The sequence below is a fragment of the Macaca thibetana genome, chromosome 15 (assembly GCF_024542745.1).
Source record: "Macaca thibetana thibetana isolate TM-01 chromosome 15, ASM2454274v1, whole genome shotgun sequence".
NCBI lineage: Eukaryota > Metazoa > Chordata > Mammalia > Primates > Cercopithecidae > Macaca > Macaca thibetana.
The window spans coordinates 10,505,384-10,530,632 of NC_065592.1; the positions used below are offsets into that span (position 1 = coordinate 10,505,384).

A 25,249-nucleotide genomic window follows, 5' to 3' on the forward strand; every position below is an offset into this window, starting at 1 on the left:
CTTCAATAATGTTTGCCCAACAGATCCACAAGGCAGTGCTGGGAATAGCTCGTGCTCAACAAATACAGCTGCTGTCATCATCATTACAGTGACCGATAATCCGAAGTGGTCACTATCGAGTCTTGATGTCACAATGGGAGCTTTGCGGTTTGAATGGGATTACAAAGGATGTGACCCTGGAACTAGAAGGTGGCAGGGGCACAGAAAGCAGAGTGGGAAGGACTTAAGGCTGACTGGGGACGTGGGAACCAAGGCCAGTACAGGGAAGAGGCCATTGCCGGGAGGCTGTGAGTGCAATTTCTCTGAAAGAGGCGGGTGCGCGAGTCAGAGACTGCTGAGCTGTCCCCTTACCTTAGTCCATGAAGACAACGGGCTACAGTGAAAGTAACAGTGAAGCCTGTAATTGCTTACTATGATGGCGTAAGCAAGAGGAGAAAACGCCACTCCCCTTATGTTCCATTTTTTTCCCCACAGGACAGCGCCAGGTAAGGGTGAGATGTATTACACATGGGGGTGTCTTCTCACTGCTGAGGGAATCCTCAGGAAAAAAAAGACTCCTGCTGTTTTATGGACTTGGTGCGGGTCAGAGTGGGACAAGAGGGAGAAGGGCTGGAGTGGAAAATTACTGATAGTAAAGTGTGTTCAAGATTCCTTGCACTGTTTGTGCTTGTGTAATCTCAGCACTTTGGGAGGCCGAATCAGGAGGATCTCTTGAGCCCAGGAGTTCGAGACCAGCCTAGGCAACATGGCAAAAACCTGTCTCTACCCAGAAAAAAAAATAAAAATAAAAAAAGAGGGAAATACAAAAATTAGGCCAGGCACAGTGGCTCACACCTGCAATCCCAGCAATTTGGGAGACCAAGGAAAGTGGATCACTTGAGGTCAGGAGTTCGAGACCAGCCTGGCCAACATGGTAAAACCCCATTTCTACTAAAAATACAAAACTTAGCTGGGAGTGGTGGTAGGGGCCTATAATCCCAGCTACTCAGGAGGCTGAGGCAGGAGAATCGCTTTAGACCAGGAGGCAGAGGTTGCAGTGAGCTGAGATCGCACCACTGCACTCCAGCCCGAGTGCACTCCTGATGGAGAGCGAGACTCCGTCTCCAAAAAAAAAAGAAAGAAAGAAAAAGAGGCAGCTCTTCCTGCCACCCCACTAAGGCCTGCCAGGCTCAGCCTTTGTCATTGCTTCTGGCTGGGCCTGAGAGATCGCATGTAGGCTTGTGGCCAGGAACCTCGTTCCTCACAAGTAAGTGTTGGGACTTCTGAGTCCTCCTGTCTCTAACTTCCTGACTGTGCTCTGGGATGGGATTATTTAATTTCTCTAAAAGTCCTCCTCTGATAAGAAGGACGAGTGAAGTTAACAAGCTGTTGCTCACAGAACACGGAACACAGTGCAGGACACACAGCAGATGCTCAACGCCAGGAGCTGCTTGCTTCAGTTGTCTTTGCTGTGTAACAAACCAACTTGAAACTTAGTGGCTGAAAACAATGATCATTTATTTGCTCATGATTTTGCAATTTGATCAGATCCCAGAGGGAACAGCTTGTCCATTTCTCAGTGGCAGCTGGACCTGCCCCACTGGGGCTGGGACTCTACCCCTAAGACGGCTCACTCACATGCCTTGCTTGGAAATCTCCCTGAAGTGCCTTCCTGACCCTTGCAGAAACTCTAGACAAATCGGTCAAGATTCTCGGAGGGTGCGAAGGAGTGCCTGCTGGGAGGAACTGGCGGGGACAAACCCAGGCCTTTTGGTTAGAGATGATGAACTAACTTCAGTATGGAGGTTTACAAAGGGAGATGTGGTTCTCAAAATGGTCTGTCCTGCGGCAGAGCCCTAGCGGCTGTGCCAGAACGTGCTGATTGCCTGCCCCACCTCTTCCCCTGCCCAGCTCCTGGGTAGCCTTCAGGGCTCTGCTTGGACGTTGTTTCCTCAAAAGGCCTTTTACCAGCTCCCACCGGTCCAGGCTAGCTCTCCCTGCTGCCCACGCCCACAGTCCCCTGGAGGTCCTCTCTCTCTCATCCTATGTGGAGTTGCCCCTTCCCTTCCCTCAGCTCTCCCCTCCCCTCCTCCCTTCTCCTCCCTTCCCTCCCCTTCCCCTTCCCCTCCTCTTCTCCCCTTCCCCTCCTCCCCTCGTCTTCTCCCCTCCCATCCCCTTCTCCCCTCCCCTCCCCTTCCCTTCCCTTCCTTTCCTCTCTCTCCCCCTCTCTCTCTTTCTTTTTAGAGAGAGTCTCACTCTGTCTCCCAGGCTGGAGTGCATTGGTGCGGTCTCGGCTCACTGCAATCTCCGCCTCAGCGATTTCTTCAAGCGATTCTCCTGCCTCAGCCTCCCGAGTAGCTGGGATTACAGGCATGCGCCACCACGCCCAGCTAATTTTGTATTTTTAGTAGAGACAGGGTTTCTCTATGTTGGTCAGGCTGATCTAGAACTCCCAACCTCAGGTGATCCGCCCACCTCGGCCTCCCAAAGTGTTGGGATTACAGGCATGAGCCACCACACCCGGCCTATTTAGTTTTTTAGACAAAGTCTCACTCTGTTGCCCAGGCTAGAGTGCAGTGGCGCGATCTTGGCTCACTGCAACTTTTGCCTTCCAGGTTCAAGAGATTCTCCTGCCTCAGCCTCCTGAATAGCTAGAATTACAGGCGCTTGCCACCATGTCTGGCTAATCTTTGTTTTTTGTTTTTTTTTTTTTTGAGACGGAGTCTCGCTCTGTCGCCCAGGCTGGAGTGCAGTGGCGCGATCTCGGCTCACTGCAAGCTCCGCCTCCCAGGTTCACGCCATTCTCCTGCCTCAGCCTCCCGAGTAGCTGGGACTACAGGCGCCCACAACCGCGCCCGGCTAATTTTTTGTATTTTTAGTAGAGACGGGGTTTCACCGTGGTCTCGATCTCCTGACCTTGTGATCCGCCCGCCTCGGCCTCCCAAAGCGCTGGGATTACAGGCGTGAGCCACCGCGCCCGGCTTTTGTATTTTTAGTAGTATTTTCCCACGTTCTCTCTCACCCGTGATACCCACAGCAGCCTCCTTACTGGCCTCCTGCCTCCAGGCCCTGCCGAGGTCTTCCAGGCCCTTCTGAGGTCTTCGGAAGCAAATCTACCCATGCTACGCCCTGTTCCATCCTTCAATTACGTCTCTTAACTCCCTGGATAAACTATCAGCTCCTTAACGTGACTTGTCGCCACTTCCCTCCTTATACTCTGCATTCCAGTCACATCGAGAAAGTTTACTTCCTTAAAAATATTGGCCTCTTCAAGATCGTGCCACTGCATTCCAGCCTGAGCGACAGAGTGAGACTCCATCTCAAAAAAAAAAAAAAAAAAAAAAAAAAAAAATATATATATATATATATATATGGCTCTTTTCCTTTTTTTTTTTTTTTGGAAACAGGGTCTTGCTCTGTTGCCCAGGCTTGAGTGTAGTATGATAATCTCGGCTCACTGCAACTTCTGCCTCCCTGGAATCGGTGATTTTCCTGCCTCAGCCTCCTGAGTACCTGGGACTACAGGCGCACACCACCACATCCATCTAATTTTTTGTATTTTTAGTAGAGATGGGGTTTGCCATGTTCCAGGCTGGTCTCAAACTCCTGACCTCAAGCGATCTGCCTGCGTCGACCTCCCGAACTACTGGGATTACAGGTGTGAGCCACTGCGCCTGGCCCAGGCTCTTTTTCTAGCTTCCAAACCTTTGCCTTTGCTGTTACTTAGAACAACTTTCTCCCTCGTTACTTTCGTAACTCCTATTCACCCCTCACATCCAGCATGGATCTCATCACTTTCTATAGGGAACTTCGTTGGGTCACACCCGGCCTGTGTTTCCTCTCACGTGTTAATGCACACACATGTAATCGTATGGTTTAAATGTCTGTGTCCTGCTATAGGAGGGTTTCTCAATCCCAACGCGATTAACATTTTGGGCTGGATATTATTTTTTTTTTTTTTTTTGAGATGGAGTCTCGCTCTGTCACCCAGGCTAGAGTGTAGTGGCTTGATCTCGGCTCACTGCAAGCTCCAACTCCCGGGTTCATGCCATTCTCCTGCCTCAGTCTCCCGTGTAGCTGGGACTACAGGCACCCGCCACCACGCCAGGCTAATTTTTTTTTTTTTTTTTGTATTTTTAGTAGAGACAGGGTTTCACCGTGTTAGCCAGGATGGTCTCCATCTCCTGATCTCATGATCCGCCCGCCTCAGCCTCCCAAAGTGCTGGGATTACAGGCGTGAGCCACTGCGCCCGGCCACTTTTTTTTTTTTTTTTTTTTTTTTTTTTTTTTATAGATAGAGTTTCGCTTTTGTTGCCCAGGCTGGAGTGTAATGGCATGATCTCGGCTCGCCACAACCTCCGCCTCCCGGGTTCAAGCGATTCTCTTGCCTCAGCCTCCACAGTAGCTGGGTTTACAGGCATGCGCCACCACACCCAGCTAATTTTGTATTTTTAATAGAGATGGGATTTCTTCATGTTGGTCAGACTGGTCTCGAACTCCCGACCTCAGGTGATCCGCCCGCCTCAGCCTCCCAAAGTGCTGGGATTACAGGCATGAGCCACTGCGCCCGGCTGGATACACTTCTTATTGTGGGGGCTGTCCTGTTCGCTGTAGGATGGCTAGCAGCATTCCTGGTCTCTATACATGTGATGCCAGGAGTAACCAGTTCCTGCTCCGGGATTTTTTATTTATTTATTTATTTTTTGAGATTGAGTCTCACTCTGTGCCCAGGCTGGAGTGCAATGGCATGATCTCAGCTCACTGCAACCTTTGCCTCCCGGGTTCAAGTGATTCTCCTGCAGCCTCCCAAGTAGCTGGGACTACAGGCACGTGCCACCGCGGCCAGCTAATTTTTGTATTTTTAGTTGAGACAGGGTTTCACCAAGTTGGCCAGGGTGGTCTTGAACTCTTGACCTCAGGTGATCCACCCACCTTTGCCTCCCAAAATGCTGGGATTACAGGAACAAGCCACCACGCCCGGCCCCTCCAGTTGTGACAATCAGAATACATTCAGACATCGCCCAGTGTTCCGTGGAGGGTGGGGGGGGGGCAAGATCACACCAGTTTTGCCAGCTGTCCTACAAAGACAACATCTATTTTATTCCCACTTTTCGAGTGCATAGCGCAGTCCCCGAGCGGAGAATTTAATATACCTTTTATTGTGATGTCAGTTGCATTGAATGCCAACAGTCTTCCTGTAAGCTGTCTTGCATTTTCCACATTTGAGACAGGAAGAGACTAAAGAGCCAAAACTCACCTGATGCCACAGGTTTTGTAAGTGGCAGAGCTGGGGGTCCGCCCCAGGTGTTCCTGGCTGCACAGCTGCCTTTGTGAGTCAACCTCCCATGACAGCGTGAGCATGAATCAGCCTTCCGAAGCTGATCCTGTCCCTGGACCTGGGACAGGTGGATCGGGAGCCCCACCCAGAGTAGCCCGGCCCCATCTTGGTGCTGTGACCTTGGGGAAGTCCCACCTCCCTCGCACCTCCATAGTGCTGCCAATTCCCCACCTGTGTGGCCTCCGAGGGCTGATGAGAAGACTCAGTGAATCAGTGAAGGCCATAAATGGTGTGAGGAGCTGCACACGGGTGAGGAGGAGCCCCAGAGCCCTGCACAGGGCCTGGCCTGAAGACAGCAGGAAGGGCCCCACCTGGGGACCCATCACTAACTGCACAGCTCTCCAAGGATTCCGCCAATCCCAGCAGCATAAACTCAACTGCCTGCAGCCTACAGCCACTCAGGCAAAAATCCCTGGGCTCAGACAAGGGTCCCAAGCTTGCTCCTGCAGGAGGCCAGTGGAGGTTGAGCCTGGCTTCAGGTGATCTTGAGGATCAGGAATGTGGGCCCGTCCTGCCTGTTTCTTCTTTCTTTTTTTTTTTTAGATGGAGTCTCACTCTGTGGCCCAGGCTAGAGTGCAGTGGTGCAATCTGGGCTCACTGCAAGCTCTGCCTCCCGGGTTCACGCCATTCTCCTGCCTCAGCCTCCCTAGTAGCTGGGACTACAGGCGCCCACCACCACGCTCGGCTAATTTTTGTCTTTTTAGTAGAGAGAAGGTTTCACCATATTAACCAGGATGGTCTCCATCTCCTGACCTTGTGATCGTTCCGCCTCGGCCTCCCAAAGTGCTGGGATTACAGGTGTGAGCCACCGTGCCCAGCCCTGCCTGTTTTCTTTTTACAAAAGAAGCCAGAATTCCAGGTTTTAACTGGAATCTCCCGGTTTACACATATTGACGACTAAGTATTTGTAAGCCTCCTATAAGACAGAGTCTCTCACTCCATCACCCAGGCTGGAATGCAATGGCATGATCTTGGCTCACTGCAGCCTTCACTTCCCGGGTTCAACCGATTCTCCTGGCTTAGCCTCCCAAACAGCTAGGATTACAGGCATGCAACACCACGCCTGGATAATTTTTGTATTTTTAGTAGAGATGGGGTTTCACCATGTTGGCCAGGCTTGTCTCGAATTCCTGACCTCAAACGATCCACCCACCTCGGCCTCTCAAAATGCTGGGATTACATGCATGAGCCACTGTGCCCAGCCTTTTTTTTTTTTTTTGAGACAGAGTATTGCCCTGTCGCCCAGACTGGAGTGCAGTGGCGTGATCTCGGCTCACTGCAGCCTCTGCCTCCCAGGTTTAATTGATTCTCCTGCCTTAGCCTCCTGAGTAGCGGGGACTACAGGAACATGCCACCATGCCCAGCTAATTTTTGTATTTTTAGTAGAGACAGGTTTTTACCATGTTGGCCAGGCTGGTCTCGAACTCCTGACCTCGCGATCCACCCTCCTCGGCCTCCCAAAGTGCTGGGATTACAGGTGTGAGCCACCATGCCCAGCCCTTCCTGATATTTTCTGACTGTGTTTTGTTTGTTTGTTTGGTTGGTTTTTTTGTTTACTCTCATTCTGTCACCCAGGCTGGAGTGCAGAGGTGCAATCTTGGCTCACTGCAACGTGCGCCTCCCAGGTTCAAGCAATTCTCCTCCCTCAGCCTCCCAAGTAGCTGGGATTACAGGCATGCACCACTATACCCCACTAATTTTGTATATTTTTAGTAGAGACAGGGTTTCACTATTTGGCCAGGCTGGTTTTGAATTCCTGACCTCAAGTGATCCACCCGCCTCGGCCTCCCAAAGTGCTGGGATTACAGGCTTGAGCCACCACACCCGGCCCTTCCTGATCTTTTCTGGCTGTTTTAATGCCTGCTCAGTACTCAGGCCTCATCCCAGCTGTGGCACTTGGTCTTGTTTTGGGGAACATCTTTCCTCCACTCTTAGTTGTAAAATGAAACAATCCAAATGTAAACTAACTCAAGGCCATTTGAACTTTAAATCATTCTGAGCCTGGAGAGAAATGTGGCTATGCAGCCTGAGTCATGTGATATACAGCTGTCACTTCTGCCTTTTTTCCTGTAAATAGTTAGGACTAAGTGGCACCAGAGATAAGAACCCTTCAGATCATTGCCCCTCCTCAGGGAGTAATAAACGAAACTTCTTTGGAATGTAACAATCTGTAACCAATCAGATCACTGGGGTGTATGCATGGGTCTTCTGTGGAAAATGTAATCCTGCTAAAATTTCTGCCTCTGCCTATGTAAGTGAACGCTTAACTTCTCCACTGTCTTTTCTCTTTTCTTTTTTTTTTTTTCATGGAGCCTCACTCACTATGTCACCCGGGGTAGAGTGCAGTGGCGTGATCTTGGCTTCAAGCAACCTCCACTTACCAGGTTCAACCAATTCTCGTGCCTCACCCTCCGGAGTAGCTGGGATTACAGGGATGCACTACTATGCCGGATGATTTTTGTATTTTTAGTAGAGACGGGGTTTCACCATGTTGGCCAGACTGGTCTCGAGCTTCTTACCTCAAGTGATCTGCTCACCTCAGCCTCCCAAAGTTCTGGGATTACAGGCGTGAGACACCGTACCCGGCCAACTTCTCCACTTTCTTTTTCTTTTTCTTTGAGACGGAGTTTTGCTCTTGTCGCCCAGGTTGGAGTGCAACTGTGCAATCTCGGCTCACTGCAACTTCTGCCTCCCGGGTTCAAGCAATTCTCCTGCCTCAGCCTCCTGAGTAGCTGGGATTACAAGTGACTGCCACCATGCCTGGCTAATTTTTGTATTTTTAGTAGAAACGAGGTTTCGCCATGTTGGTTAGGCTGGTCTCGAACTCCTGACCTGAGGTGATCCACCCGCCTCTGCCTCCCAAAGTGCTGGGATTACAGGTGTGAGCCACCGCCCCCAACCAACTTCTCCACTTTCAAATGCTGACCCCATTTGTTTGGATTTGGTGTCGCCCAGGTGGCTATCCTCAAGCTGCAAACTCAGATAAATTCTCTACTTAATCATATTTGCTAAATCTCAATATTTAAGGTTGACATAGTCCATGCAGTTTGGAGACAGGATCCCATTTCTGGCTCCTATGGTGAGGATATGACCCAGAGCTGGCCCACAAGGGTTACACATCCTCTGCCCATAGTGATTGGTTCAGGTATGAGCACATGATCTACCCAGACCAATGAGACTCTGCCCTAGACTTTTGCTCTTTCCATTGAAGTTTTCAAGGTGGAAGGATGAAAACCTGAGGCTCTTGGGGATGGGGGTGTTACCCAGGGGAAATCTAAGCAGACGACAGAAAGATTTCAGCTGGATTTTTTTTTTTTTTTTGGAAACAGAGTGTTACTCTGTCACCCAGGCTGGAGTACAGTGGTGCAATCTTGGCTCACTGCAACCTCCGCCTCCCGGGTTCAAGCAATCCTTGTGCCTCAGCCACCCAAGTAGCTGGAATTACAGGTGCACGCCGCCATACCTGGCTAATTTTTGTATTGGGATTTTGCCATGTTGGCCAGGCTGGTCTCAAACTTCCGGCCTCAAGCCTCAGCCATCCAGAGTGCTGGGGCAGCTGGGGTTTTGATGCAGGGTATATAAGCCCCAAAGTGGGGCTTAGCCTGTGAAGGTTCTTGGCTTCACTCAGGAAAGAATACAAGGGCAAGCTGGAGGTAGAGGAAAATAGCTTTATGGAAGAAGCAGCCCTACAGCTCTGGTGGTGTCACAGCTCTGTGACTGCTCCTGCAGACGTGCAGCCCCATAGGCAGGGAGGAGCAGCTTGGGGCCGTGTTGCAGTCATATTTATACCCACTTTTTTTTTTTTTTTTTTTTTTGAGGCAGAGTTTTGCTCTTGTTGCCCAGGCTGGAGTATAATGGCGCAATCTCAGCTCACTGCAACCTCTGCTTCCTGGGTTCAAGTGATTCTTCTGCCTCAGCGTCCCAAGTAGCTGGAACTACAGGCATGCATCACCACACCCAGCTACTTTTTTGTATTTAGTACAGACGGGGTTTCACTATGTTGGTCAGGCTGGTCTCAAACTCCTGACCTTAGGTGATCCACCTGCCTCAGCCTCCCAAAGTGCTGGGATTACAGGCATGAGCCACCACACCTGGCCAACTCAGATGATTTCTTTTTCTTTTCTTTTCTTTTCTTTTCTTTTTTTTCTTTTTTAAGATGGAGTTTCGCTCTTGTTGCCCAGGCTGGAGGAGTGAAATGGTGTGATCTTGGCTCACCGCAACCTCCACCTCCCAGGTTCAAGCGATTCTCCTGCCTCAGCCTCCTGGGTAGCTGGGATTACAGGCATGTGCCACCATAAGTGACTAATTTTGTAGTTTTAGTAAAGATGGGGTTTCTCCATGTTGGTCATGTTGGTCTCGAACTCCCGACCTCAGGTGATCCACCCACCTCGGATTCCGAAAGTGCTGGGATTATAGGTGTGAGCCACCGTGCCCGGCCAACTCAGATGATTTCTATTACTTATAACCAAGAGATCCTTACCTAAGATGTAGTTTATTTCAAGGTCTCAGTTTCCTTATCTGCAAAATGACAGTGCTGTGATTCAGGACACCCTCCTCCGACATGTAGCTGGTCCTCACAGAAGAGCCCCCACTGAATCCACACCTTCCAGCAGGAGAGGTCTCAGTGACATGGGGTCCAGGGGACAGAAGGATTCTGCTACAACAATGTTTCGCAAACTTTGATGTGCACTGAAATTCCTGGAAACCCCCCTTTTTTTTTGAGACAGAGTTTCACTGTTCTTCCCCAGGCTGGAGTGCAATGGTGCCATTTCAGCTCACTGCAGCCTCTGCCTCTCCTGTTCAAGTGATTCTCCTGCCTCAGCCTCCTGAGTAACTGGGATTACAGGTGCCTGCCACCACGCCCAGCTAATTTTTGTATTTTTAGTAGAGATGGAGCTTCACCATTTTGGTTAGGCTGGTCTGGAACTCCTGACCTCAGGTGATCTGCCTGCCTTGGCCTCCCAAAGTGCTGGGATTATAGGCGTGAGCCACTGCACCCAGCCTAATTCCTGGAAATTCATTAAAATGCAGATTCCCAGGCCCTACACACGGAATCTGTTCTGTCTGTGAAACCATCACCATAATTAAGACCATGAGAATTGGCTGGGTGCGCTGGCTCATGCCTGTAATCCCAGAACTTTGTTAAGCTGAGGTGGGTGGATCGCCTGAGGTCAGGGGTTCAAGATCAGCCTGGTCAACATGGTGAGTCCCTGTCTCTATGAAAAATACAAAAATTAACCAAGTGTGCTGAGGCAGAAATTTAAGGAAAAATAAATGCTGCATTTATTCAGTCCAAGGAAAGTAAGGGTTAAGTGAAAAACACAAGCTTTTCACTGCTGCAAGCAAGGCTCTAGACAGGTCGTGGTGACCTAGCCTGTAGAAATCAGCTCCAGACACCCCCCGAGCAAGGTTAAAAGAAGAAAAACAAATTCTTTTACTGTCTCTCATGTACTGAACTATTAGTTATGACCATGTTTGCTAATGGTTGTATTTAGTAAGATTTGCAAAGTTCCTGTTGTTCTTTCGAGGTAGCTGCTAGGCCACTGGCTATGCAAAGCCACAGGTTAGCCCCAGGTCAGCAGTTATGCTATGGATTACGTGACTTGTCTTTGTAAAATTCACTGCCTTTGTTTTGCTCTTAGATGCTAGCCTATATAAGCTAAAATCTGTTTTTGTTCAATGCTCAGCTTTTTGGATGTGAATCCACTGAGCCCGTGTGCACCTTAATAACCATCCTCCTATATTCAACCATATTGGTCTCTCCAGTCCTCTGTTTCCTGCAACAGTGGTGGTGGATGCTTGTAATCCCAGCTACTTGGGAGGCTGAAGCAGGAGAATCACTTGAACCTTGAACCCAGGAGGCAGAGGCTGCAGTGAGCCAATATCATGCCACTGCACTCCAGCCTGGGCAACAGAGCAAGACATCGTCTCAAAAAAAAAAAAAAAAAAAAAAAAATTGAGAATTGTCATAAAAAGCTCCATCACTGCCAAGTTTCTTGGTGGCCCCTGTATACAATCATCCCTCCTTTCCCATTCCCATTCCCTCTCCACGCCCTCCTGCCTCCACTCCAAGCAGTCACTGGTCTGCTTTCTGTCACTGTAGATTAACTGCATTTTCCAGAATTTTACATAAATGACATCGTGCAGGCTGTGCTCTTTCTCTGTCTGGTTTTTTTCACTTAGCCTAAATTTTTTTTTTTTTTTTTTTTTTTGTGACAGTCTCACTCAGTCGCCCGGGCTGGAGTGCAGTGGCATGATCTCGGCTCACTGCAAGCTCCGCCTCCTGGGTTCACGCCATTCTCCTGCCTCAGCCTCCCGAGTAGCTGGGACTACAGGCGCCGGCCACTATTCCCGGCTAATGTTTTTTGTATTTTTAGTAGAGATGGGGTTTCACCATGTTAGCCAGGATGGTCTTTATCTCCTGACCTCGTGATCCGCCCGTCTTGGCCTCCCAAAGTGCTGGGATTACAGGCGTGAGCCACCGCGTCCGGCCTTTGCTTGTTTTGCTTTGTTTGAGATAGAGTCTTGCTCTGTTACCCAGGCTGGGGTGCAGTGACATGATCACAGTTTAATGCAGCCTTGACCTCCTGGGCTCAAACTGACGTCTCACCTCTCAGCCTCTGAGTAGCTGGGACCACAGGTGTGCACCACCACCCCTGGCTACTTTTTGTATTTTTTTGTAGAGGCAGCATTTTGCCATGTTGCCCAGGCTGGTCTTGAGCTCCTGGGCTCAAGCCATTCACCCGCCTCAGCCTCCCAAAGTGCTGGGATTACAGGTGTGAGCCACCATGCCCAGCCTATTTCTTTTCTTTTAGAGACAGCGTCTTAGCATTGTTGCCCAGGCTGGAGTGCAGTGGTGCCATCATAGGTCACCGTAGCCTTGAACTCCTGGGCTCAAGAGATTCTCCCCTCATGCCTCCCGAGTAGCTGGGATTATAGGTGTCCACTACCATGCCCAGCTAAGCTATCTGTGTATTTTCTTTGATGAAGTGTCTACTCTATTTGAATTGTCTTCTTCTTACTAAGTGTTAAGAATTCTTCATATTTGGTTGGTTAATTACTATTGGGTTAAAATAAAAGAATTATTTTTATATCTGGTTACAAGTTCTCTGTCAGATATATTTTTCACAAATATTTTCTCCCAGTCTGTTTGCCTGCTTGCTTGCTTGCTTTCTTTCTTTCTTTCTTTCTTTCTTTCTTTCTTTCTTTCTTTCTTTCTTTCTTTCTTTCTTTCTTTCTCTTTCTTTCTTTTCTTTTTTTTTTTCTGAGACAGAGTCTCACTCTATTGGCCAGGCTGGAGTGCAGTGGCATGATCTTGGCTCACTGCAACCACTGCCTCCAAGGTTGAAGCAATTCTCCTGCCATAGACTCCCGAGTAGTTGGGATTACAGGTGTCCATCACCATGCCTGGCTAATTTTTAGTAGGGACAGGGTTTCACCATGTTGGTCAGGCTGGTCTCAAACTCCTGACCTCAGGTGATCGATCACCTGCCTCGGCCTCCCAGGGATTACCTGGGATTACAGGTGTGAGCCACCGCACCCGGCTGCCTTTCCATTTTTCTAGCAAGCTCCACAGACAGTGGAGTCTGAGAATCTCTCTTCAATGACAAACAGTGCAAATTAAAACAACAGCGAGGGGGTGGCCTATTGGACTAGCAAAGACAAAAAAGAGGGTCCAGAGGCATTAGTGGTGATAAAGGGTGGGGGCAGCATTCCTCAGACTCTGTTAGAAGGGGTGTAAATTGGTATAAAAATCCCAGGAGGACAATTTGCTGATGGCGTCTCAAAAAATCTTTAGATGCAAGGTTCTTTGACTCAGTACGTTCAGTTCAGTTCCAGAAATTTTTCCTGAAAAAATAAGCAAGAACAGTAGGTTGTCTGTCCAGGATCTTCAGTCCTGGGGGTTGTGCTGAGGGGGGTGCTGCAGACGTACTTGGCTGGCCATCCTTGGGATCTTGGTGCTCTGTCCCTGGGAGGCTCAGGGCCCTTTTGCCGTCAAGCATGGGTGGAAGGCTCAGAGGGTCTGGGAGGTCATTGGGGTTGGAATTCGATCCGTCCCCAGCAGAGTGGGTGGAGGAAGGTGTGTGCAGGTCTCACTCTATTGCGTCCAGATGCACTGTGGCCCTGGTCTGGCCATGAGAGGGCTCTGGGATTCAGGTTCTAACCAGCTACCACCAGTGCAAACTGGGAACTGGGGACAGGGCTGACACAGCTTCCTGGACCCTAAGAAGGGACAACCCTTTGCTCTTCAAGCACCAATAATTTCCCTGGGACTCAGGGAGCTGGGGCTTTGGCCAAGGTCTGGCCAGCTCTGCTGAGGACTGGTGTGAGAGGGGATCTGGGAGCCTGGAGACCTGGGTTCTAGATTACATCCTGCCCTGTTGTGCCATTTAGGGCAATCCACCTCCTCTTCCTAGGCACCAGTTTCCCTAGCTGGGCAGTGAAGGAGGTAGATCAGAGACTCAGTTCCCTCTGGCCCCTCCAGGGGGATTGAAAGCACAGGTGCTAGAACTAGCTAGACCCGAGGCCTGATTCTAGCTCCTTCCCTTCCCTTCCCTTCCCTTCTCCCCTCCCCTCCCCTCCCCTCCCCTCCCCTCCCCTCCCCTTCCCCTCCCTTCCCTTCCCTTCCCCTCCCCTCCCCTCCTCTCTTCTCTTCTGATGAATTATTGCCCTGTCTCCCAGGCTGGAGTGTAATGGCTCAATCTCAGCTCACTGCAACCTCTGTCTCCTGGGTTCAAGCAATTCTCCTGCCTCAGCCTCCCGACTAGCTGGGATTACAGGCACCCACCACCATGCCCCGCTAATTTTTGTATTTTTAATAGAGACGGGGCTTCACCATGTTGGCCAGGATGGTCTTGAACTCCTGACCTCAGATGATCCACCCGCCTCAGCTCCACAAAGTGCTGGGATTACAGGCGTGAGCCACAGCGCCTGGACACTTTTTTTTTTTTTTTGAGATGCAGTTTCACTCTTGTTGCCCAGGCTGGAGTGCAATGGTGAGATCTTGGCTCACTGCAACCTTCACCTACTGGGTTCAAGCGATTCTCCTTCCTCAGCCTCCTGAATAGCTGGGATTACAGGCGCACTCCACCACACCCGGCTACTTTTTGTATTTTTAGTAGAGACAGAGTTTTCACCATGTTGGTCAGGCTAGTCTCGAACTCTTGACCTCAGTGATCCACCCAGCTCAGCCTCCCAAAGTGCTGGGATTACAGGCATGAGCCACTGCACCCAGCCAGCTCCATCGCTCTCTGTGACTCAGTTTCTTTCTCAACTTAAAGCCCCGCAGTGGCTCCTCACTGCACTTTCGGAAAAGGCTGTGTGTGATCTCTGTTCCTTCCTACCTCTCTGGTTCCAGTTCGTGCCACATTGCCCTCATCCATCAGACCCCAGCCACACTGGCCGCACTGCCTTTCAATGCAGGGGGCCCTAAACTCCTCCTCTAGTCCCAGCGCTGTCGTGAATACTCTTGCCTCTGCCTTCCCTGTTTCTCTGACTCTCACTGGAGAGCTCCTATTCATTCATCACAGCTCAGATGCAACTTCCTCAGGGCAACCCTCTGTGACTCCAGACACAATCACTCCTATGGCTGACCCCTTTCATAGCACAACTGCGATCATTAAACTATTATTATTATTATTATTATTTGAGACAGAGTCTCACTCTGTCGTGCCCAGGGTGGAGTGCAGTGGCGGGATCTCGGCTCACTGCAGCGTCCACCTCCCGGGTTCAAGTGATTTTCCTGCGTCAGCCTCCCGAGTAGCTGGGATTACAGGTGCCCGCCACCACGCCCGGCTAATTTTTTGTATTTTTAGTAGAGATGGGGTTTCACCATGTTGGCCAGGCTGGACTCGAATTCTTGACCTCTGGTGATCTGCCTGCTTTGGCCTCCTAAAGTGCTGGGATTACAGGTGTGGGCCACCCCAGCCGGCCTCATTAAACAATTTTATCTGCAAGATTGTTTGATGTCTTCTCCCCTGTGGCTCCCTGAGATCCCTGAGAACAGGGCTGAGGCGGTCTTGTTTGGGGCTGTGTCTCTTAACCCTTGCACAGGATTGGCATAGAATAGGTGCCTGTTTCAGGAAAAACCCTCTCAAACCACCACAACAGTCATCAACATAGAAGACTTCTGTGACCAAATGTCTGGGGGGGGTTTCCCCATGCACCAAGCATCAGACACTAGGTCGGTGTCCTCCAATCCAATTCACACACTGTCTACCTGGAGATAGCATCAGATCCCACAGGTTGGAGGATCAGTCCCCAAGACTACCCACCACCCCCACTTCAGACACCAGCAGCAAGTTCAGGCCTCTGGAACTTCTGACTGACAGGCTTCAAGTTGGGGTTCCCACGACTCCCTCTTTGGGTTCGATTACTTTGTGGGAGTGGCTCACGGAACTCAGGGAAATGTGTTTAGTGGTTTATTATAAAGGATATTGCAAAGGATATGGATGAAGAGACGCACAGGGTGAGATATGGGGGAAGGAGCGTAGAGCTTCCATGCTCTCCCCTGGCAGCCGCCCTCCGGGAACCTCAGCATGGTCAGTTACGCGGAAGCTCTTACAACCTAGTTCTCTCGGGTTTTTATGGAAGCTTCAGGATGCTGTCATTCCTTCCCCCAGGGTGTGAGGTGGTCTTAAAATCCAAGATCAGAAGGGGCAAAGTGGTTCATGCCTGAAATCCCAACACTTTGGGAGGCCAAGGCAGGAGGATCATTTGCCTCCAGGAGTTCAAGACCAGCCTGGGCAACTTAGTAAGACCTCATCTCTACAAAAAACAACAAATTAGCCGGGCATGGTGGAGTGTACCTGTAGTCCCAGCTCCTCAGGAGGCTGAAGTGGGAGGATCACTTGAGCCCCGGAGGTGGAGGCTGCAGTGAGCCTTGATTGCACCACTGCACTCCAGCCCGGGTGACAGAGTAAAATCCTGTCTAAAAAAGAGTCCTGGCTTAAGGCAGGTGAAAGGAAGGCAGGAAAAGGTTAGAGGGATTCTGTTTCTTGAGGCCTCACACACCTAACATTATAACAAAATAGTGCCCTAGTACTTTTGAAGAAGGTACCGCTGACAACATCTTTCTTTTTTTTTTTTTGAGACGGAGTCTCGCTCTGTCGCCCAGCCCAGGCTGGAGGGCAGTGGCGCGATCTCGGCTCACTGCAAGCTCCGCCTCCCGGGTTCACGCCATTCTCCTGCCTCAGCCTCCCGAGTAGCTGGGACTACAGGCGCCCACAACCGCGCCTGGCTAATTTTTTGTATTTTTAGTAGAGACGGGGTTTCATCGTGGTCTCGATCTCCTGACCTTGTGATCCGCCCGCCTCGGCCTCCCAAAGTGCTGGGATTACAGGCGTGAGCCACCGCGCCCGGCCGGACAACATCTTTCATTCACTCTCAGATGTGCTTCCCCCACTTCCCATGTTACCATTTCTGAAATCAAGACATATTTTGTGATTGTTGTGATTGGGTGGCATCTATGCCATCTGCCTCAATGCTTGCACGTGTGCATCGACGCATGCAGCTTGAAAGGACACCGGGGACAGCAGTGGTGTGCTCTGAAGAAAGGCTGCGTTTCCTGAGCTCTTGATGACACTGAGGACAAGATTGTCTGGAAAAGCACAGACTCAACAGCTCTGAATGAAAAATTGACCCGGGGAAAGTCAGACTCTGCATGTGGAGTGTTAGGAACACCTTTGCTAAATTACCTTGATTGAACTTGATTGAAAATTCCTTTTTATTTATTTACTTAACTTTTTTTTTTTTTTTTTTTTTTTTTTTTTTAGGCTGGGCACGGTGGCTCACACCTGTAATCCCAGGACTTTCAAAGGCCGAGGTGGGTGGATCACCTGAGGTTAGGAGTTTAAGACCAGCCTGGCCAACATGGCAAAACCCCATCTCTACTAAAAATTAGCTGGGTGTGGTAGCATATGCCTGGAATCCCAGCTACTCAGGAGGCTGGAGTATGAGAATCACTTGAACCTGGGAGGTGGAGGTTGCAGTGAGCCGTGATCATGCCACTGCACTCCAGTTTGGGCAACAGAGTGAGACGCCATCTTGAAAAGTAATAATATAGCTACTAATTTTTTTTTCTTTTTGAGACAAGGTCTCACTCTGTCACTTAGGCTGGAGTGCAGCGGCACCATGACGGCCCACTGCAGCCTCTACCTCCCCGGGCTCAGGTGATCCTCCCATCTCAGCCTCCCAAGTAGATAGTACTACAGGCACATGCTACCATGCCCAGCTAATTTTTGTATTTTTTTAGAGACAAGGTTTTGCCATGTTGCTTGGGCTGGTCTCAAACTCCTGGGCTCAAGTGATTCTCCCACCTCAGCTTCTCAAGTACCTTCGATTACTGACAGGAGCCATCTCATCCAGCAATTTCCTTTTTATGTATTCACAATGTATAGTAGGTGATAAAAACCTGTTTAAGTAAGTTTAAATACCTGTGTGTTTAAGTGCCTTACCTGTTTAAGTAAGTTTAAAAGAGGGCCTTTGATAAGTATAAAATAAAGTTTTTTTTTTTTTTTTTTCTGAGACGGAGTCTGGTTCTGTCGCCCAGGCTAGAGTGCAGTTGCAATCTCAGCTCACTGCAAGCTCCACCTCCTGGGTTCACGCCATTCTCCTGCCTCAGCCTCCTGAATAGCTGGGACTACAGGCGCCTGCCACCATGCCTGGCTAATTTTTTGTATTTTTAGTAGAGACGGGGTTTCACTGTGTTAGCCACGATGGTCTCGATCTCCTGATCTCGTGATCCGCCCACTTTGGCCTCCCCAAGTGCTGGGATTACAGGCGTGAGCCACCGTGCCCAGCCTTAAAAGGTTTTTTAAATTGAGACATAATATTTTACATATTTATAAGGTATGTGTGATCTTTTGTTTTAAGTGTAGTGTATGTAATGATCAGGTCAGGGTATTTGCGGTATCCATCACCTTGAGTATTTATCATTTCTATGTGTTGGGAACAATTTAAGTCCTCTCTTCTAGCTATTTTGAAATATACAATACATTGTTGTTATCTGCAGTCACTCTACTCTGCTGTGAACAACAGAAGTTATACATTTCATCTAACAACTGCATTTGTATCCGTTATGAAAGGGTGTTATATTGATTCAATACTATGATGTAGTTCCTGCCTTAAACGGCTGTGGTGCAGATCAGTGCAGAGGCTCATGCAGGGCGCAGAGCTCTGGCCCCGGCATACCAGGTGCGATCCATGAATGGGCATCTTCCCAGCCAGCAGTTTCTGGAATCTGGGGCTTGAAGCCATGTGGCATGTTGTTCTCAGTATATCCTGTAGGTGGTGCTAGATAACCAAAGTCAGGCACAGCCCTGGGCACAGACAGCCCTGAGTTTCAGGCTCTGGGTGGGGACGGTGAGGCTGGAGGGAGATGGCTGGAAGGTTCTGGCCCTGGGGGGAGAAGGCTCTTCCTCCACCCCAGGGAGAGGACGTGGCTGGTTCTACCAGCCTGTCTAGCCCGGAGATGGCTCTGGTGCAGGGAGAAAGTTCAGGAACAGAAGGCAGGGGCCCATTCTGCCTGGGCAAGCTGTGCGATTCTGGCCCCCTCCCTTTCTTGGCCTTAATCTCCCCGCCACGCAGTGGGGTCATAGGAGCCTGCTCAGCCTGGGCCCTGACAGTCAAGGCTCTCAGGGGGCCAGACAGCCTAGACCTGCCCTGCCCAAGAGGCAGCCAGGAGCCCCGGGACAGCCCTCTCCCTATCAGACTGTGCCACCTCCCCTGAGATCATGACATTCTCTTACTCCCTAGATGGGGAAACTGAAGCCCAAAAGGATTAAATGACTTTCCAAAGGCTATACAACTGAGAGGTTGGAGCCAGGGGTGAAAGCTGGAACTCCTAGCTCCTTCTGCCACGTCCTTGGGTCAGAAGCAGGTGCAAGGCAGGGTGGGAGAGAATTCTCCCCTCATCTGGGAAGAATGGCCAGGCGCGGTGGCTCACGCCTGTAATCCTAGCACTTTGGGAGGCCGAGGCGGGCAGATCACGAGGTCAGGAGATCGAGACCATCCTGACTAACACGGTGAAACCCTGTCTCTACCAAAAATACAAAAAATTAGCCGGCGTGGTGGTGGCTGCCTGTAGTCCCAGCTACTCAGGAGTCCAAGGCAGGAGAATGGCGTGAACCCGGGAGGCGGAGGTTGCAGTGAGCCGAGGTCTCACCACTGCACTCTATCCTAGGTGACACAGTGAGACTCTGTCTCGGAAAAAAAAAAAAAAAATTTGGCCGGGCGCGGTGGCTCAAGCCTGTAATCCCAGCACTTTGGGAGGCCGAGACGGGTGGATCACGAGGTCAGGAGATCGAGACCATCCTGGCTAACACGGTGAAACCTCGTCTCTACTAAAAAATACAAAAAACTAGCCGGGCGAGGTGGCGGGCACCTGTAGTCCCAGCTACTCGGGAGGCTGAGGCAGGAGAATGGCGTAAACCCGGGAGGCGGAGCTTGCAGTGAGCTGAGATCCGGCCACTGCACTCCAGCCTGGGAGCGAGACTCCGTCTCAAAAAAAAAAAAAAAAAAGAGAATTCTCCCCTGAAGAAAATGAGCTGAGAGAAATTCCTTGTTAAGATGAGGGGGTAATCATACATGCCTAATTTATCTTCCTACTAAAACCATGAAAAATATTTTTATTTATTATTTATTTATTTATTTATCACCCAGGCTGGAGTGCAGTGGTGCGATCTCAGCTCACCACAACTTCCTGGGTTCTAGCGATTCTCCTGCTTCAGCCTCCCAAGTAGCTGAGATTACAGGCACCTGCCACCATGCCTGGCTAATTTTTGTATTTTCAGTAGAGACGGGGTTTCACAGTGTTGGCCAGGCTGGTCTCAAACTCCTGACCTCAAATAATCCTCCTGCCTCAGCCTCCCAAAGTGCTGGGATTACAGGCATGAGCTACCATGCCTGGCCAAGATTTTTTAATTTTATTTTATTTTTTCTCACTCTGTCACCCAAGCTGGAGTCCAGTGGCACAATCTTGGCTTACTGCAACCTCTGCCTCCTGGGTTCAAGCAATTCTCCTGCCTCAGCCTCCCAAGTAGCTGGTATTACAGGTACCTGCCACAATGCCTGGCTAATTTTTTAAAGTTTATTTTATTTTTATTTTTAGTAGAGACGGGGTTTCACCACATCAACCAGGCTGGTTTCAAACTCCTGACCTCAAGAGATCTGCCCACCTCAGCCTTCCAAAGTGCTAGGATTACAGGTGTGAGCCACTGCGCCCAGCTGTGGCCAAGATTTTTTAAAGTCAGGCTATGTGTGGTAGCGCATGCCTGTAATCCCAGCATTTTGGAAGGCGGAGGTGGGAGGATCATTTGAGCCCGGGAGTTTGAGACCAGCTTAAGCAACAAAGCAAGACCCTATCTCTACAAACAAGCAAACAAAAACTAGCCAGGTGTGGTGGCACCCCTGTAGTCCTAGTTACTCTGGAGGCTGAGGCAGGAGAATTGCCCAGGAGGTTGAGGCTGTGGTGAGCTGTCATCACGCCACTGCACTCCACCCTGAGTGACCTTGTTTCAGAATAAATAAATAAATAAATAAATAAATAAATAAAATAAAATGGGTAAAATATTTGAACAGCTCCTTCACAAAAGAAGATATATGAATAGCCAATAAGCACATAAAAAGATGTTTAATGGCTGGGCGTGGTGGCTCATGCCTGTAATCCCAGCACTTTGGGAGCAAGCGGATCACCTAAGGTCAGGAGTTCGAGACCAGCCTGGCCAACATGGTAAAACCTCGTCTCTACTAAAAATACAAAAATTAGCTAGATGTGGTGGTGCAAGCCTGTAATCCAGCTACTCGGGTGCTGAGGCAGGAGAATCGCTTGAATCTGGGAGATGAAAGTTGCAGTGAGCCGAGATCATGCTACTGCACTCCAGCCTGGGTGACATAGCAAGACTCTCTCCAAAAAAAAAAAAAAAGAAAAAGATGTTCAACATTATTAGTCATAAGGGAAGTACACATTAAGACCACAATGAGGCCAGACGTGGTGTCTCACACCTATAATCCCAGCACTTTTGGGAGGCTGAGGTGAGCAGATTACTTGAGCCCAGGAGTTGGAGACCAGCCTGAGTAACACTGTAAAACTACCAAAATACAGAAATTAGCCAGGCCTGGAGGTGTGCACCTTTAGCCCCAGCTACTCGAGGCTGAGGGGGGAGGGTCACCTGAGCCTAGGGAGGTTGAGGCTGCAGTGAGCCATGATTGTGCCACTGCACTCCAGCCTGGGCAACAGAGTGAGACTCTGTCTCAAAAATAAAAAATAAATAAATAGGCTGGGTGTGGTGCCTCACGCCTGTAAACCTAGCACTTTGGGAGGCTGTGGTGGGAGAATCACCCGAGGTCAGGAGTTCAAGACCAGCCTGGCCAACATGGTGAAACCCTATCTCCACTAAAAATACAAAAATTAGCGAGGTATGGTGGCTCATGCCTGTAGTCCCAGCTACTCAGGAGGCTGAAGCAGGAGAATCCCTTGAACCCGGGAGGCGGAGGTTGCAGTGAGCCGAGATCGTGCCATTGCACTCCAACCTGGGTGATAGAGCAAGACTCCATCTCAAACAAACAAACAAACCTGCACCAAGCCATTCATGAGGGATCAGCCCCCATGATCCGAACACTTCCCATCAGGTCTCACTTCCAACATCGGAGATTAAATATCAACATGAGACTTGGAGGCGACAAATATCCAGACCATAGAAACCACTTTGGAGGACAATTTTGCAGTTTTGTCTGTTTGCTTGTTTGTTTGTTTCAGATAGGGTCTCACTCTGTTGCCCAGGCTGGAGTATAGTGGCACAATCACAGCTTACTGCAGCCTCAACTTCCTGGGCTCAAGTGATCCTCCCACCTCACCCTCCTGAGTAGCTGGGGCTACATGCATACGCCGCCACGCCTGGCTAATTTTTGTATTTTTTTGTTGTAGAGACAGAGTCTTGCCATATTGCCCAGGTTAACCTCAAACTCCTGGGCTCAAGAGATTCACTTGCCTCGGCCTCCCAAAGTGCTGAGATTACAGGTATGAGCCATTTGCAGTTCACAAAAAGGTAAAGCCATGGCTGAGTGCGGTGACTCACGCCTGTAATCCCAGCACTTTGGGAGGCTAAGGTGGGCGGATCACCCGAGGTCAGGAGTTCGAGACCAACATGGTGAAACCCCATCTCTATTAAAAACACAAAAATTAACCAGGCATGGTGGCTCAGGCCTGTAGTCCTAGCTACTTGGGCTTGGGAGGCTGAGGCAGGAGAATCACTTGAACCCGGGAGGCTGTTGCAGTGAAGTGAGATCGTGCCACTGCACTCCAGCCTAGGTAACAGAGTGAGACTCGGTCTCAAAAAAAAAAAAAAAAAAAAAAAGACTGGGTGCGGTGGCTCACGCCTGTAATCCCAGCACTTTGGGAGGCCGAGGCAGGTGGATCATGAGGTCAGGAGATCAAGACCATCCTGGCTAACACGGTGAAACCCCGTCTCTACTGAAAATACAAAAAATTAGCCGGGCGTGGTGGTGGGTGCCTGTAGTCCCAGCTACTCGGGAGGCTGAGGCAGGAGAATGACGTGAACACGGGAGGCAGAACTTGCAGTGAGCCGAGATAGCGCCACTGCACTCCAGCCTGGGCGACAGAGCAAGACTCCGTCTCAAAAACAAAACAAAACAAAAAACAACAAAAAAAGGGTAAACCCACAAATCTGTTCTTAGGTATTCACCCAAAAGGAAAGAAAACATATGCCTATCTGAGGCCTTATTCAGTAACGTTCATGGGAGCTTTACTCATAAAAGGTATAAACAACCTCAATACCCAGCCACAGGTGAGTGGTTCAATAAACTGTGGTGTGTCCCTCCCACAATGGGCACCGTAATAGAACACTACTCAGTAATAAAAAGGAGCAAGCTATGGATACACACAAGTAATAGATGAATCTCGAAATAATGATGCTGAGGGAAAAGGAGTCAGAGTACATACCGCATGATTACATTTATGCAAAATTTCAGAAAATGCAAACTCATCTATACCGACAAGTAGACCAGCAGTCGCCGGATGAGGTCGGTGGTCAGGGAGGGCAGGAAGGAAAGGATTAACAATGGGCACGAGGAATTAGTGATGCTGTGGAGATGTTCACCATCTTCATGGTGGTGCTGGATTCCCAGGTGGTCACATTTGTCAAAACTTATCAAACTGTACATTTTATTATTTGTTTATTTATTTTTTGAGACGGAGTATTGCTCTGTAACCCAGGCTGGAGTGATCTCGGCTCACTGCAACCTCTACCTCGTGGGTTCAAGCAATTCTCCTGCCTCAGCTGAGATTACAGGCATGCACAACCACGCCTGGCTATTTTTTTTTTTTTTTTTTTTTTGTATTTTTAGTAGAGACAGGGTTTCCCGGTAGAGACGGGGTTTCACCATGTTGGCCAGGCTGGTCTCAAATTCCTGACCTCAGGTGATCCACCAGCCTTGGCCTCCCAAAGAGCTAGAATTACAGGCTTGAGCCACTGTGCCTGGCCCAAACTGTACATATTAAATATGTGCAGCTTACTGATCATATATCAATAAAGCTGTAATAAAAAGGAATTATTAACTTCAGAAAAAATAGAGTAAGAAAGGAAATAAATGCAATGCTTAGTTATGAAAAATAGTTACCTAAAAAACTTGGCTAGGCAAGGTGGCTCAAGAATGTAATCCTGCACTCCAGCCTGGCAACAGAGCGAGACTCTGGCTCAGAAACAAACAGACAGACAAACAAACAAACAAACAAGTTTATATGAATACCGAAGAGTGATACCTCAGTTTTAAAACTCACTCTTCTCCATAAGGCTGGGCATGGTGTCTCATGCCTGTAATCCTAGCACTTCAGGAAGCTGAGGCAGGAGGTTCGCTTGAGCCCAGGAGTCTGATATCAGCCTGGACAACATGGTGAGACCCTGTCTCTACAAATATATATATGTTTTTTTTTTTTTTTTTGATATGGAGTTTCACTCTTGTAGCCCAGGTTAGAGTGCAGTAGCACAATCTCGGCTCACCGCAACCTCCACCTCCTGGGTTCAAGCTATTCTCCTACCTCAGCCTCTCGAGTAGCTGAAATTACAGGCATGCACTACCGTGCCTGGCTAGTTTTTGTATTTTTAGTAGGGATGGGGTTTCTCCATGTTGATCAGGCTGGTCTTGAATTCCTGACCTCAGGTGATCCGCCCGTCTCGGCCTGCCAAAGTGCTGGGATTGCAAGCGTAAGCCACTACGCCCAGCCCCAAAATATATATATTTTTTAAATTTACTGGTCACAGTGGAACGAGCCTGTAGTCCCAGCTACTCAGGTGGCTGAGGTAGGACGATTGCTTGAGCCTGGAAGGTTGAGGCTGCAGTGAGCTGTCATCCCATCGCTGCATTCCAGCCTGGGAAACAGAGCAAGACTTTGTCTCTAAAAGGAGAAAAAAAGGGGCTAGGCGCGGTGGCTCACGTCCGTAATCCCAGCACTTTGGGAGGCCGAGGCGGGTGGATCACGAGTTCAGAAGTTCGAGATCAGCCTGGCCAACATCGTGAAGCCCCGTCTCTACTAAAAATACAAAAATTAGCTGGGCGCAGTGGTGCGTGCCTTTAGTCCCAGCTACTCGGGAGGCTGAGGCAGGAGAATCACATGAACCCGGGAGGCAGAGCTTGCAGTGAGCTGAGATCGCACCACTGCACTACAGCCTGGGTGACAGAGCAAGATGCCATCAAAAAAAAAAAAAAAAAAGGAGAAGAAGGGACCAAATAAAATACATAGAGAAGTGGACAAATCTGAGACGTGACTAATGATTTAGCTCTAAAAGGCCACATGGCTTCCACAGTGGACGAATCCTCTTTCGTTGTACTGGGTGGTTGGTAGATAGTGGAGGGTAGATAGGTGACAGGGCTGAAACAAATCTGCCCAAAGATAGCAGCATATGCTTATTATTTAGA

The 25,249-nt window shown here is 49.4% G+C and overlaps 2 protein-coding genes across 7 annotated transcripts in view; one reads left to right on the plus strand and one right to left on the minus strand.

Moving 5' to 3' along the window:
* DPM2 (dolichyl-phosphate mannosyltransferase subunit 2, regulatory) overlaps positions 1–25,249 on the plus strand; it is a 285,267-nt gene that overhangs the window by 163,205 nt on the left and 96,813 nt on the right. The window contains exon 1 of one of the 6 annotated variants that reach the window (XM_050760483.1): positions 15,790–15,799. The exons of the other annotated variants lie outside the window; for them this stretch is intronic. The gene's annotated coding sequence lies outside the window, so the exon portion shown is untranslated. Of the gene's footprint in view, positions 1–15,789; positions 15,800–25,249 lie in introns of those variants that run through there. 6 annotated transcript variants of the gene reach the window in all.
* The window catches only part of BBLN (bublin coiled coil protein), a 287,657-nt gene that overhangs the window by 109,396 nt on the left and 153,012 nt on the right, over positions 1–25,249 (minus strand). The window lies entirely within an intron of this gene.